Below are 14,346 nucleotides of genomic sequence, written 5' to 3' on the forward strand. Positions count from 1 at the left end.
TCAATAATAGTATTCCAATAAGACATACACGGTTTAACATTGGACAATGGGAGACCAAGATAAGAATCCAATATAGTAGAAATACTACATCCCAGAAGTCTCGAGATGCTTAGTTGGACCTCATTTCTAGTGGAGAAGAAGAATAATTTACTTTTATTGAAGTTAATATTATATCCCAAGATAGCAAAAAAGTCATTGAACAAAGTTTTCCAAGCCAAAGCTTTCAATGGAATGCTTCTCTGAGAACCATTGTATCATCCACAAACTATTGATGAGTAGACTCAGGGAGTATAGAGGTCACTCTAACACTAGAGATAGCATAAGTATTACAAAGTCTAGTAAATTTCCTACCCCGAACATCAACAACCAATATCAAAAGATAAGAAGATAGGGAATCTTCTTTCCTGAGCCCTTTCGCCATACAAAAGAGCCATAGTCTTACCATTAATTAGGACACATATTTGGTAGTGGTTGCACAACTCATGACCATTTTATGAAGTTTCTGTTTTAACCTAAATCTAGTAAGAACTTTATTCAAGAAAGCCCACTTGACTCTATTGTAAGCTTTGAAATTATCCAATTTAATTACCATCATATCCCTCTTGTTAGCATTCATAAAGTGAATTAGTTCATGAGTGGTTAATAACATCCATAATATTATTGCCTCCCATAAGTCCTTTTTGGTTTTTTGAGACCATTTTATCTAGAAAAGGTTTCATTCTATTCATCATAACTTTAGAAATAATCTTATATGTAGTGTTACAAAGGCTTATTGGTATGAAGTCACTTATAGGTAAAAGAAGGATTTCCTACACTGCTCAAAATAATATTTTTTTCATATTCAAAGACACCCCAATATTTAAAGTAAGATTGCAAATTTTTGGTTTTTTTAATACTTTCAAATATTAAGAAGAATTTTTCAACCACTACATGGAAGAGGAGTAGAGATAATATCATGTTACAAAAAAATCCACTTGAAGATTTTTTGTGAAATGTTCAAGGGCTATATTGTGAGTTAAAGAATTATGTACAAAGAAGATAAAAAATTTCTATTGCATGGAAAATAAAATTTAAAGAAATGATTTTGAAATTTGTAAGAAAGGGTTAGAAAAGAGAAACTATTCCCTCCCACATAGTCTAATTGTGAGGAAATTCATGAGACCAATGTATATTTTGAAGCCATATTACTAGGTAAATATTAATACATTTTCAATGGGGATGATTGGTAAAAATGTTAAGAATGATAATATTGTTGGAACAAAGGATAATATTGTTGGAAATGTAAGGCAGAGAAGGTTATTGAGAGGGGAGGGGTGAATAAGGAACCAATAAAACTTTATCTTACTTCACCAATTAATCCTTCATATTATGATCTAATTGCATGCAAGAAAACAATGAAAACATTAAAACATTCATAAAACTTTAACAAAAGATATGGTGACCTAGAAACCTTCCAAATAGAAAGTAAAACTAGGGTGGGGATGATACCCAAAAGCTTTAGTACAACAGTATAAAGTTAACTTGTTAAGGCTTACAATTGACCACTTCTAGTGATTTTCCCTGTTAGGACCAATAAGAACTATGAGGTCCACTTTGTTAAAGGATTTACAAACATACAATGAAGTATGCACTCGGTTAAGAGATTTAGCAAAAGATTGTTAAGTCTAACCTGTTAAAGGATTTGATTCATGCACCTATTAGGATGAATCAGTGGCTGATCTCAGATCTGCAACTCTAATTTACTAAATGAGATTCATTGTATTACAATGATCACCTGACTTTGATAGATGAATCTCTGTTGTCCCTTATACTGCTTGTAGCCTTCTTTAGTTCACACTCATGTACTTCATATTCTTTTTCAATGATATATTTGGATATGATACAATACATTAAACTTATATACCAATCCAAATTACAACTTACTGGAGTCAGCTACAATACCAAATTTATCATAATTCACAAAGTTGTCCGAACTGTTGTAGCTCAAGTTTTGAAGATAAACTCAGTGATGTTTTGATACATGACAAACACTATCAATGCTTGGAAAACTTTGGCACTTGGTTGAGCTTGAAGCTTGGTCCATACTAGTCACTTCTAAGTAGTTCAAACTTAGTCAACACTGTGTGACTTGATGAACACTAAGAAACATGGTAGCTGCTGAATCACTCAGTTGACACTACATGAATTGGTCAACATTGAAAGAATCGGTCAACACTACATGAATTAGCCAACAATAGAACTTGGTTAACATACCAGAGCTTGATTAACACTACAATCTTCTTTACTTCAGCTAAATAGCTTGGTAGCCTTAGCTACACTTGGTTTGCACTTTATATAATCTTTCAATCTTGGTAGACATTGTGTAGCTTGGAAAACATTGTAAATTGACTGATCTACTTAGTAGACACTGCATTCTTATTACTTGGCTTGGGAGCAACTAAATCACTTGGTTGACACTACAAGATGAATGATAAGCTCGGTAGAAACTATAGAGCTTGGTAGCAATGTAACCAATTGACTATGTGTTGAGCCACTGATAGACAAATTGACCTTAATGTCAACAATCTCCTGTTGAGATAATGGGTGTTGCACACATTGCATAATATTGTTATTTTATTATTTTATTTTTATTATGTAATGTTGTACCTAGATGGACGTGCAACATGTAAATATTTCCATGGAATATTCTTGATGAGTTGTATTGTAACATTGTGAAAATATTTTATGTAATTATTTAATATTGGGGAAAAGAATTAAATGCCCAATATTAAATGTGGGGTCAGTGGGTTAGGTAGAACATGGTTTTAGCACATGGTTTATGTAATACCACTTGGTGGTTTTGTGAGACTTGCTACTATATAAGCAGCCACAAGGATAGTTGTTGTGAGAGTAAGAGAGTGACAAGGAGAAGACAAAAGGCAAGAGTTGAGTGGGACAAGGCTTGACAAGTTAGCCAAAGGAGCATTTGTGAAGGTTGAAAGCATGGCATGGGATGTGTGGATTCATGCTTGTTCACATAGTTTGCTTGGTTGTGGTTATGGCCATGAAGGCTTCCATGGTTGTATGGAAATGATTATTTTTGCTGAATAATACATGATGATGGATGCTTTTGGAGGCTGGGTTTTTCCCTCAATGAGGGTTTCCCACGGTATATCTTGTGTCACAATTTTGTGGGTATGTTGTCTATTCTCTTGCATGTGGATTTTTAATTTTGTATTTATTTTAGATCTATTATGGGTTATGTGAAAACAGTTATATTCTTTATTGCCAAGTTTTCTTACAAGTGGTATCAGAGCTATGGTTTTATTATTGTAACCCTAGATTGAATCCATGAGAATGCATGAGAGGATAAAAGAAAAGGCAAGATATATGAATGATTTATTGTAGATCTGAGGACTTTGGATTTGCTATTATGATGGGATGTTAAAATATTTGGGCATGTGAAATTGTTGGACAAAAATATTTTTTCGGATGTTTCATTTAAATGAGGGTTTTGGGGGGTAACTTGCAGAAATGACCTCCTAGGTAAAAACAGACCTCACCATTGGATCTGGGTCGACATTTCCATAAATTTTGATATATAATATGCCCTAGTTTGGCTATGTTCAGAGGAAATGAAAGAGTTTTTTGGTTTCAGCCCATGATGGCTGTCAAATTTAATCCCGTCGAAATTTTCGTCACTGAAAAAATTAAAAATGAAAAATCGTACTGAAAATGGTAAAAAGACTGTCTTAGTAAAATTGCCATAACTTTCTCTCAGAATATCGGATTTTAGAGTTCTTATAGGCGTTGGAAAGCTAATTCAGAGCACTACAAGATGGTGTAGGTTTGGTTCCATGATTTTGAGATTTTTTCAGGTTTTCAGAGCCCTAAAGTCAGATGTTATTTATTTTGAGCACGGATTAGGACATAACTTGGGCATACGGAGTCGAATTTTGGACTTCAAGTAGTCAACGGAAAGCTCTTGGAGAGCTCTACACATTGGTTCAGATTTGGTGCATGTTTGGAATGATTTATTTATTGATATATTGATCTAAATAGTTTATAGATATATTTTGACTATGGTAACATTGTGAGTTTATGACATTGGAGATTTAAGATTTGATGTCATTGTATACTCAGTTCATATTTCAGATTGGTCTCATGATGATATGGTTATCAGTGTTTGGTTTGGATATGCATGATGACTTGTTGGGTCTACAAGTTGTGCAGTTTTGTAAGCGGTCTATACTTACAGGTTGCATTTATAGCTTGGTTATGGGTTGTCTTTGCCCATTGATCTTTCATTATTGATGCATATTTAGATTGGTGTCTTGGATTTGGGTTGTCTATGCCCTAAGTCACATGATTTACTATTTTTTTCATGTAGAAGGGATGAGATGTTGTTACCAGGTATAGTCATGGTGGAGGATTATGGTTGACTATGCTGACAGGTTGGACACTTTGAGAGCCAGATGCTCGGTTTATGGATGTGATCATGGTGCCATGGATTTTGGCATGACATGATTGGTTATACAGGTACATCCTTGATGTTCATTAGCTTGGATTTTTTGATTCAGTTATGGTGGTATATCTTCTTGGTTGAGGATCATGGTTATTTGGTTTCTTTTAAAGAGCTCATGATGTGTACTTTGAGTTCTTTGATGGTTTGATGCCTTGGTTGATTCTCATGGTTAGAGGATGGATTTTTTCATCATGATGTCATGGATAGCTTGGATACACGGTTTAGTGCGAGCTTGTGACAATGATCGGGTGACAGTGGATGATTAGTTCCTGGTTTGGTTTATATCTTCTTGGTTTGGAGAGGATGGATTTTATGATGCCATAGGTGACTTGGTACCACAGTTGAGTGGGAGTTTTTGGCATTGATATATTTATTGAGTGTTTGCAGATGCTGGAGGTTTGTCTTAGATCTTGTTGCTGCAAAAGCGTCTTTGACATTTGCATGGTGCACTTGTTATCTTCATGGTGTTTGAAGATGGTTAGATCTTGAGGACTCATGAAGTTCTTGGTTATCTTCATGGTATGTGGAGATGATTCTTCCTGGTATGTGGAGATGGTTTTTTTCATGGTGTGTGGAGATGGTTGCATCTTGAGGACTCATAGGGTTCTTGGCAAAGGTGTGGTTTATGCTTTTATTTGGCATGTTATCCTTGGTGTGAGGATGGTTTCATTATTATGTCATGGTATACTCTTGATATGCGTTTAGAGTTGTGACATGTTATGATGTGTTCATATGGAGCATGTTATCTCTTTGGTTGAGATGGTAAGATCATGTTGTCATGTTTTTGTTCCTGAGGCCATGGTTGGAACTTTGACATTGATCTTGGTTTAGTTTCTTGGTATTGAGTACACTGATCATAAGTTAGATACTTCATGATATTGCTATGTTGCATTTGGAGTTGTCATGGATTGATTGGTTATAGGTGCTCATGGATACTTAGAGATGGTGGTGACGCTGATTTCTCTTGGATTAGAGAAGTATTTGTTGGGATAGTTGATAGTTTCAACAGGAAGTCTGAGGGGCAGTCACTTGATATGGACTTGAGAGGAGATTGTTCTTAGATGAGTCTTGGTTGGAGACTTGGGTATCTTGATGAGCATTCTCATTCCCCACTCTTGGTCTACTCGGCGGTTTGCTACTTGAGAGGTATAGCCCATTGTTTCTCTCAGTTGCATTATATTTATGCTTATCTTTCATGGATATGGATCTTGAGCTATGGTACATGAGTTAGTTCTAGAGGGTTCATTTGAGAAATGGTTTAGCATTGGTTATCTCCATGTGCATATGTTGTTATGCTGGTTGAGTTTGGGAGATGGTTTTATATTGGGCATATTCCTTGGATTAGGAATGGTTATTCCTTGGTTTAGGAATGGTTTTATTGAGTTTGATCTTCTTGTGAGAGGCTTACATCCATGATTAGCTATATGGTATGGTTTGGGTGTTGTTGAGGCTTCTTGTTGGGGTTTTATGGAGGAGATCATACTTGCACAGTTTACATCTAGAGGTGTGTGTAGAAGGACATGATACAGGTTATGATTTGCATGGTTTCTCTTGGTCTTGGTTATCTTCCTGGATGTTCAGTTTTGCTTACATTGGATTTGAGATTGGTTGGAGATTGTGATCACTGGTTTGTGCTCATGCATGTCATGTGAGAGATGACATGGTTATTTCTTTCTCTTTCCTTTGTTGGTTGTGGTGAACTTGGGAGAGCATTGGAGACTTGTTATGAGAGTTGTTTTTGCAGGATATTGGATTATGTATTGTGGATGTCCTTGATGCTACATGGATTCACTTCTTTGAGATGTGTTGAGTGGATTGGTTATAGATTTGACATTATCTTTTGCAGTGGGAGCTTCTTGGTATATATGTGGCAGGTATTGCTCTTGAGGCTTGTGATTGCAGGTTGCAGATTGGATATGTCGGTGATATAAGATTCACTTGTTATACCTTAGAGTTATGGATAGTTGGATGGGTTTGGCACTTTGCTGTGGGTGCTATTTCAGCTATGGATATTTTGACAACTACAGATAGATGTGATTACCTTTGGATCAGGTTTTTGTGCTTGAAATTTTTAGTTGGTACAGGATTTTATGATCTTCTAATGCGACAGGTTGGGTGGCTTTCTCTTTGGATGGCTTCTATGTATGTCCAGTGGCAGTGGCATAATAGGAGGTGAGATCATTCATGTTTGAGATGCTGGATACTTTGATTTTGTGCAGGTACCAGGATGGAGCACTTGGTGTATTTTGAGCCATGATGGTGGATGTGCTTGGAGGGATTGTTCCCTTGTTCATTTATGTGGCTACGGATTGACCCTATGCAATGTATACAACAAGTGGGAGATTGTTGAGATAATGGGTGTTGCACACATTGCATAATATTGTTATTTTATTATTTTATTTTTATTATGTAATGTTGTACCTAGATGGACGTGCAACATGTAAAGATTTCCATGGAATATTCTTGATGAGTTTTATTGTAACATTGTGAAAATATTTTATGTAATTATTTAATATTGGGGAAAAAAATTAAATGCCCAATATTAAATGTGGGGTTAGTGGGTTAGGTAGCACATGGTTTTAGCACATGATTTATGTAATACCACTTGGTGGTTTTGTGGGACTTGCTACTATATAAGCAGCCACAAGGGTAGTTGTTGTGAGAGTAAGAGAGTGACAAGGAGAAGACAAAAGGCAAGAGTCGAGCGGGACAAGGCTTGACAGGTTAGCCAAAGGAGCAGTTGTGAAGGTTGAAAGCATGGCATGGGATGTGTGGATTCATGCTTGTTCACATAGTTTGCTTGGTTGTGGCTATGGCCATGAAGGCTTCCATGGTTGTATGGAAATGGTTATTTTTGCTGAATAATACATGATGATGGATGCTTTTGGAGGCTGGATTTTTCCCTCAATGAGGGTTTCCCAGGGTATATCTTGTGCCACAATTTTGTGGGTATGTTGTCTATTCTCTTGCATGTGAATTTTTAATTCCGTATTTATTTTAGATCTATTATGGGTTATGTGGAAACGGTTATATTCTTTATTGCCAAGTTTCCTTACATCTCCCCCTTTGGCATTAGTGACAAAAACACTTATCAAACAAAAAAAATATGATTTTTCAAAACTATAAGTCAAATTATCATCATTCTGAGTCTTCAACTTGGTTTTGATTTCTTGCTATCATAGCTCAGCAGCATGCTTTATTTTTTTGATTTTTCAAATTTGGTTTTGTAAAGATATTTTTTGATTATTTGTAGAAGTATCTCCATAATACTATACTATTCCCCCATACATAAATCTCTCCTATATACATACATTTGGAGTATAGTATACTTCTCCTCCTTTTACAATATATTCTCCTTGTATATACAATAGCGCAATATCTTATTTATTCTCTCCCTTTGCATATTACTTCTCTCCCTTTTTGACATAAATTCCAAAGGTGTATAATATCCATGGGTATGTGTAGGATCATGGTGTGCCAAAAAGTGGCAATGTGAAAAAAATAGAGTTTGAACATGTCTAAAAGTGCTTCAAAATCCGCTCTAACTTTTTTCAACCTATCTAGGTACCAAACCTGGAAGGAAAGGCTGAGCCTTATCGGATATCTGATATGTAATCGGATATCCGATAATCCTATAACATTATTATTATTATATTATAATAATATAAAAATATTATATTATAATAGTATAATATATTATTTAATATAATATAATATAATATAATAATAATAATAATACTATAATATAATAATAATAATATTATTATATTATAATCGTATAATATTATACTATAATAATAATAATATATTATAATAATATAATATAATATTTAATATTATAATATATAGATATATAATATAATAATAAAAAGTAATATATTATAATATAATATGTAATGAAAAAGTGTAATATATTATAAATTATTATAATATTATAATAATATAATACATTATAATCATATAATATTATAATATTATAATAATATAATATTATAATATTATAATAATATAATATTATAATATTATAATAATATAATATTATAATATTATAATAATATAATATAATATTTTATATTATAATATATATTAATGTAATATAATATATATAAAATATAATATAAAATATATAAAATATAATATAATATAAAATATAATAATAAAAAAGTAATATATTATAATATAATATATAATAAAATCTTTGGACCATCTAGAATTTGACCCATACCTTATTGAGGCTTATGAGAAGATCATCTCAAGTAGAAACATCAAACAAACCTCAAAGCCAGACAACCTTATTTGGGCAGGTTCCAAGGATGGAACATATAGTGTGAAACAAGGTTATAAGGCAATTATTCAGTCACAGAAATGCTCAAAGATAGAATTACCCCTTAATCTGTGTTGGGATACAACATGTCTTCTGAAGGTTGAATTCTTTTTATGGCTTGTCCTTCAAAAGAGGGTGTTGACCACAGATAGGTTATTAAGATTTGGTATTTTAGGTCCTCATTGGTGTGTTTTGTGTAAGCATAGTGATTAGAATGTAGATCACCTTTTCCTTAATTGTCCTTATGCGCTCAAGTGTTGGGAATGGCTTAGGGAGCGTCTCGGCTAGGCTACCCCATTGCAAAACTCCATCAAAAGTTTACTTAGCTCTTGGACCATGAATTTGATAGGTGGGGTATATAACAAGCTCTGGCATATTGGCCCTTCGATTGTGGTGTGGGAATTGTGGAAGGAGAGAAATCGTTGCATCTTTCAAGAGAAAGCATTGAACATAGAAAGGTTTTTACTAAAATTAGAAGCTGCTATAGTGGAAGTACTTAATGCTCATCTTAGGATTTCTTCTAAAGAAGAAGGTTCATTCTCGGCTTGGGATGGACTGATGAAGAAGAATTGGCCCACCATTATCAATCCTCCATTGGTTCACTCTTCTCGCAACAAAGAAGCTAAAGAAAATTGCAAGTGGATTCCACCACCTCATGGGTGGCATAAATTGAATTTTGATGGAGTAGCATGGGGTAATCTAGGGAAAGCTGGTATTGGTTGCATTATAAATGATGAGCATGGGAAATGGTTAGCAAAGTTAGCTTCGCTGCTTCCTCCGTCATCAAACAATATAGCTGAATTATTAGCACTAGAGAAAGGGTTACAACTCTATGTAAAACTAGGCTTTTCTAGAATTATAATAGAAGGTGACTCTCAGATTATTCTTAATGCAGTTAGGAAGAAAAAAATGCCAAATTGGGTGTTAAATTCAAAGCTTCAAGACACCCTTATGATATTAAATAAATTTAAGGATATTTATATTACTCATATTTATAGAGAAGGTAATGTCAAAGTTGATAGGTTAGCTAATAAGGGTGTAGATGGAATTTCTAAGTTAACATACAATATGTAATCGATAGATAGCACCCTCATTATCTTAGCCTCCCTTGTTATTAAAATGCTTTTAGGATTAATTAGTATAGTAATTGATTAGATTAAGATATTAGTTTAAGGAGGCTAATCCCTTTGGCTTTTATTATCTTCAGTTAGTTCTATTATTAGGCTTCTTCATGTCCAACCCCTTCAATCTTATCCTTAAGTATTTGGTATATTAAAATTATTATCATACGGTCACCTCTGTACAAGTGTATCATTAGAATGCACCCGAAGGATCCCACTTTTGTAACGGATTCTAGTTATGATAGTTTGACACGCCATTTAAGTATGAAGAAGTTAAAATTCACATGCGAGGCTTAAGTAAGAAGTGAAAGGTGTCAAGCCATAATTATGGTAGTTATTAAAGAAGACGCAGGTCTAAAACAGATTATGAGGGGTTGAGTTACAGAGCCAAATTAGGAAGTTTAGGTGTAGCTGCTTTTGGAGCTGTATCCTTCAGTGGATATTAATCTGTTTCCCCTTGTTACCCTTATTCTACCTGATGGAAAAAAATATCCATGTTTTTCATGCTACTAAAAATAGGACAATGGCCTTTCTAGGGAAGGTTAAACCTAAGAGATGGAATCGTCTACTAAGGGCGACAGATGACATGACTCGATTTGCAGTTATCAAAGTGATTGGAGAGGATTCTTTCAACTACAACGCGACCTGGAGAACTAATAGCTCCATAAGTGGCTCTCTCATAGGGGTAATGATAAGGGTTAAAATTTGGAAAGAAGACATAGTGAGGCTCTGTTTTGAGCTTTTTGATCTAGTTTGGAGGAAAGGGTTGGAGAAAGCGGTTCACAGTATAGATGATAAATTTAGAATCCCACTACTTGAAAGGTATATGGGGTTACCATTGGGCTTCACAGAGATGGAGACAACACCACATAGGAAATCCCTCATAGTAAGGGAAAGCTTGGCCTTCTATAAGGAATGGCCACAGATGGAGGCCAGTGTTAAGTTTCTCCTACAATGGAGAAAGATAATTGTGGAAGAAAGCAATGAGTGGGTCTCAGATTACCTTAAAATGTTCATGGTCTATGTGCAACCGGGAGTGAAATTTGATGACCTAAACAAGCTAGAATTCAGCATTGTCAACTCAGAGAAGATGAGCAGAAATAAGGTCTCGTTCAAAATGCCACCAATTGTGGATGTGGATCAAGCTGTTGAAGCCCTAGAGGTGATCATGGTATCATGGAGGAAATAAGATAGGTCTAGAAAGCTGATGGTTGCTTAAGGTTGGGTCATCATCCTTTATAAGTTTTTGGCTGGTAAATCCTTGGATGTTGCTTGGTTTGAAAACAATTTTTGTAATATTCTTCAGGGTAGGTTTCTAGGTCTCTATTTCTCCATATTAATAGAAACTTTTCGAAAACATTTGTACTATTTTTTGTCGACACTCTAGGGTTTTCTAGTTTATATCAATAGTAATAAACAAGGTTGGCTTACTGTAGATATAAGTAACTATGCTTGGGGTTATATATATAGATTAGTAGTATTGATGTATACACAAAGCTTGCATGGATGAATGCTGAGCTTTTCTTTTGCCTGGTCTTAAATTATTTAGGGTTCTGTGGTATCTAATTTAATTAATTAGAATATTTTATACCAGGTAAGATATAATAGGTTTTATGTTTATTCATATGGTTAATAGGACTTTTAGTTAAAGCTTTACAATAAATGGGGTGTGGAGGCTTCAAGTTTGATTTTTCTTCTCATCTAGGTCCTGAATGCAGATTGGTTTGTAACCCAACAAGGCTATATTAGATGAATATTTGATAATTTTTGGGGTATTCGATTTTTCGTCGAACACTGTGATAGTAGTTAGATTTTAGCTTTGTCTAGGTGTCAATCTGCACAAACATATTTCATTTTTTGGCCCAAAATTTATTTAGACATTTTAAATTGAATTAACAAATCCAGATTCTAAAAAAGAATGGATCTCATGCCTTTATGTTGTTGCGCTCAGTTTCTTTATTTGGTTGAAAGAGTAATGAATCCTGTGGGGCTTAATTTTATATTAACATCACTTTGGATGATTGGTAATATTGTAAGATATTTTCTTTTTAGATTTTGAGCTATCTCAGTATTGGAAGTTGCAGCAAGGAGTGGGCCAAAGGATGAATCTGTTTCTTTCCATTTGCTAGGTTAATTTGACATGTCTAATTTCAGTTTAGTATATTTATGCTAGTTTTAATTTATGAGATGGATACAAACTCGGAAGAAGGATCAATGTTAATTATATTATGTAATAATTTAGGTAGCAATGGAGAGTATGGTCTTTTACCATCTACAAGATTTGGACTAATGGAAATCTTTCTTAAAATGTGTTTCCTTTTATCTATCTAAAGTTTGATAGGATTCAGATTAATGGCATTCTCAAGTTTGTCATGTTAAGGAACCTTTATGAAAATTATGAGGAAAAGGTGTGGATACTTGTTCTAACATCAAATGGTGGTTAGTTGTTGGATAGTTTCTGTGGTAGGGATATTATGTTGCAGGTACTGATCATTCTAAAGACAGAAGCATTGATATGGAACTAGAAGTAAAGAGGTGGACCTCTTTCATAAAATAACTATTTCATGTAAAATGGTAGGTATAAATTGTAAAGAGTTTTGCCTGTATTGATATTAATGATATTAAATAGCTAGTATGTAGGTCACTGGGGTATGCCCCTTTTATAAGATCTAACAATATAGGACTTTTGTCCTGGGCAAGACTGGAGGTTTTCTTCTCCGTTCTTTCCTACCAATGCCCATTTGAATGGAGAAAGCTATATTTACTTATGTTATTAATAAAAATATCATGACCTTGGCCATTTATCGATCAAAAAAAAAAAAAAAAAAAGTATAATACATTATAAATTATAATAATATAATATAATAATAATATTATGTTATAATAATATAATATAATATAAAATATAATATAATGTAATATCTTATATATAAAATATCATATAAAATATAAGATATATGTTATATCTTATATATAAAATATAAGATATGCCATATCGGATATCTGATATCTATGATATTACATAAAAACAAAACCAGACCTGCGAGCCCTTATTTCGCATGTTTTGGGGGCCAGTATTTGCATGTGATCAGATATCGGATAGTAGATCAGATATCATATATTAAAGTATATTTTTTAATGTTTTTTTAACTCATTTTTGATCTAAATTCAATAGATTTTAGCATAATTTTGTTTGTTTTAGTTGAATCTAGGATTTTTTTGAAAAAAAAAGGTTAAAAAAAGTTTTTTTTTTAATATATATTACATTTTGCAATTCAATAGGAATGGCTGATCAAAATGATGACACTGAGGTAGGGAATAATATTTCTTGTAACCCCCCACCAAATGATTCAGTACCCCTAAAAAACCATCCACCAAATGATCCTCTACCCCCTCAAAACTCTCCTTGAATCGAGGATTCGATAAATGAAAATCTCACAGAGTTGAGAGGTTTGCATAGAACATATAATAATGTACCCGCATTGGCTCCTATGTTATCCACGTTAAACACCATACTGGATAACATTGAAACCCTTACAAACCAACAAAATGCCGCTCTTCATTGGCATGATGAAATGCACAAGATGTTTGATGATGGTTTTGATTATGATGAGGTTGCGGCACTCAACATAAGAAAAGACGATTTGGCTAGCCTTTTTGCAAACCTGAAAATGGGTTTACTAGTGGACCCAAAAAAATCCAAACTATTGATTAAATGGTGCACAAATGATGCCATAAGTGCAAACTTTTGGGATTTTTGGTGGATGATCTTTGATATCCCTCCACATGGCAATTTAGACATACCATTTTATTTCCTTAGAAAATTATATGCAGAATTTGTGTTGAAACTCAAAGTGAACTATTGGAGCATGAAGCCCAACATGGGCTTAGGACTAGGAGCTCCTCAGGATAGACCCCCTTCCCAGCGAAAGAAAGCTGGCACTTTTGTCCCCCCACTGATATCTCCCCTCCTCCTCGAGTGCATCATCCAAATATTATGAGAGAGCCTAGCTCTCAGACCATCAAAGACATTCATAGGTTGAGTAGCCTAATGATATCTAGGGCTAGGTCAGTCTTGCCTCCTCATGTTGATGATGCTAGTGCCAGTTCATCATCGGCTAGCTTATCACATGTTTGTGTACCTCACACTTGCATTACATGCAAGAATATTTGCTTGGGTCCCATAGGTGATCTTCTTGAGTATCATTTTGTATTGGATGAGGATACACCAGACACACATGCAGAGGCTACAGACCTTGATGTGAGAGAGGAGGGGAATGCAAAGGCATGGACTCCTTCGGTGTTGGTACGTGTATATATATATTTGTTATGACATATTTTATTTAAAGTTAATTTTTATAATAAAGTAATTTGAATTTTTAAGCCATATTGAATTT

The sequence above is a fragment of the Cupressus sempervirens genome, chromosome 3 (genome assembly GCF_028749045.1).
Source record: "Cupressus sempervirens isolate cs-2001-9-10 chromosome 3, ASM2874904v1, whole genome shotgun sequence".
NCBI classification, from domain to species: domain Eukaryota; kingdom Viridiplantae; phylum Streptophyta; class Pinopsida; order Cupressales; family Cupressaceae; genus Cupressus; species Cupressus sempervirens.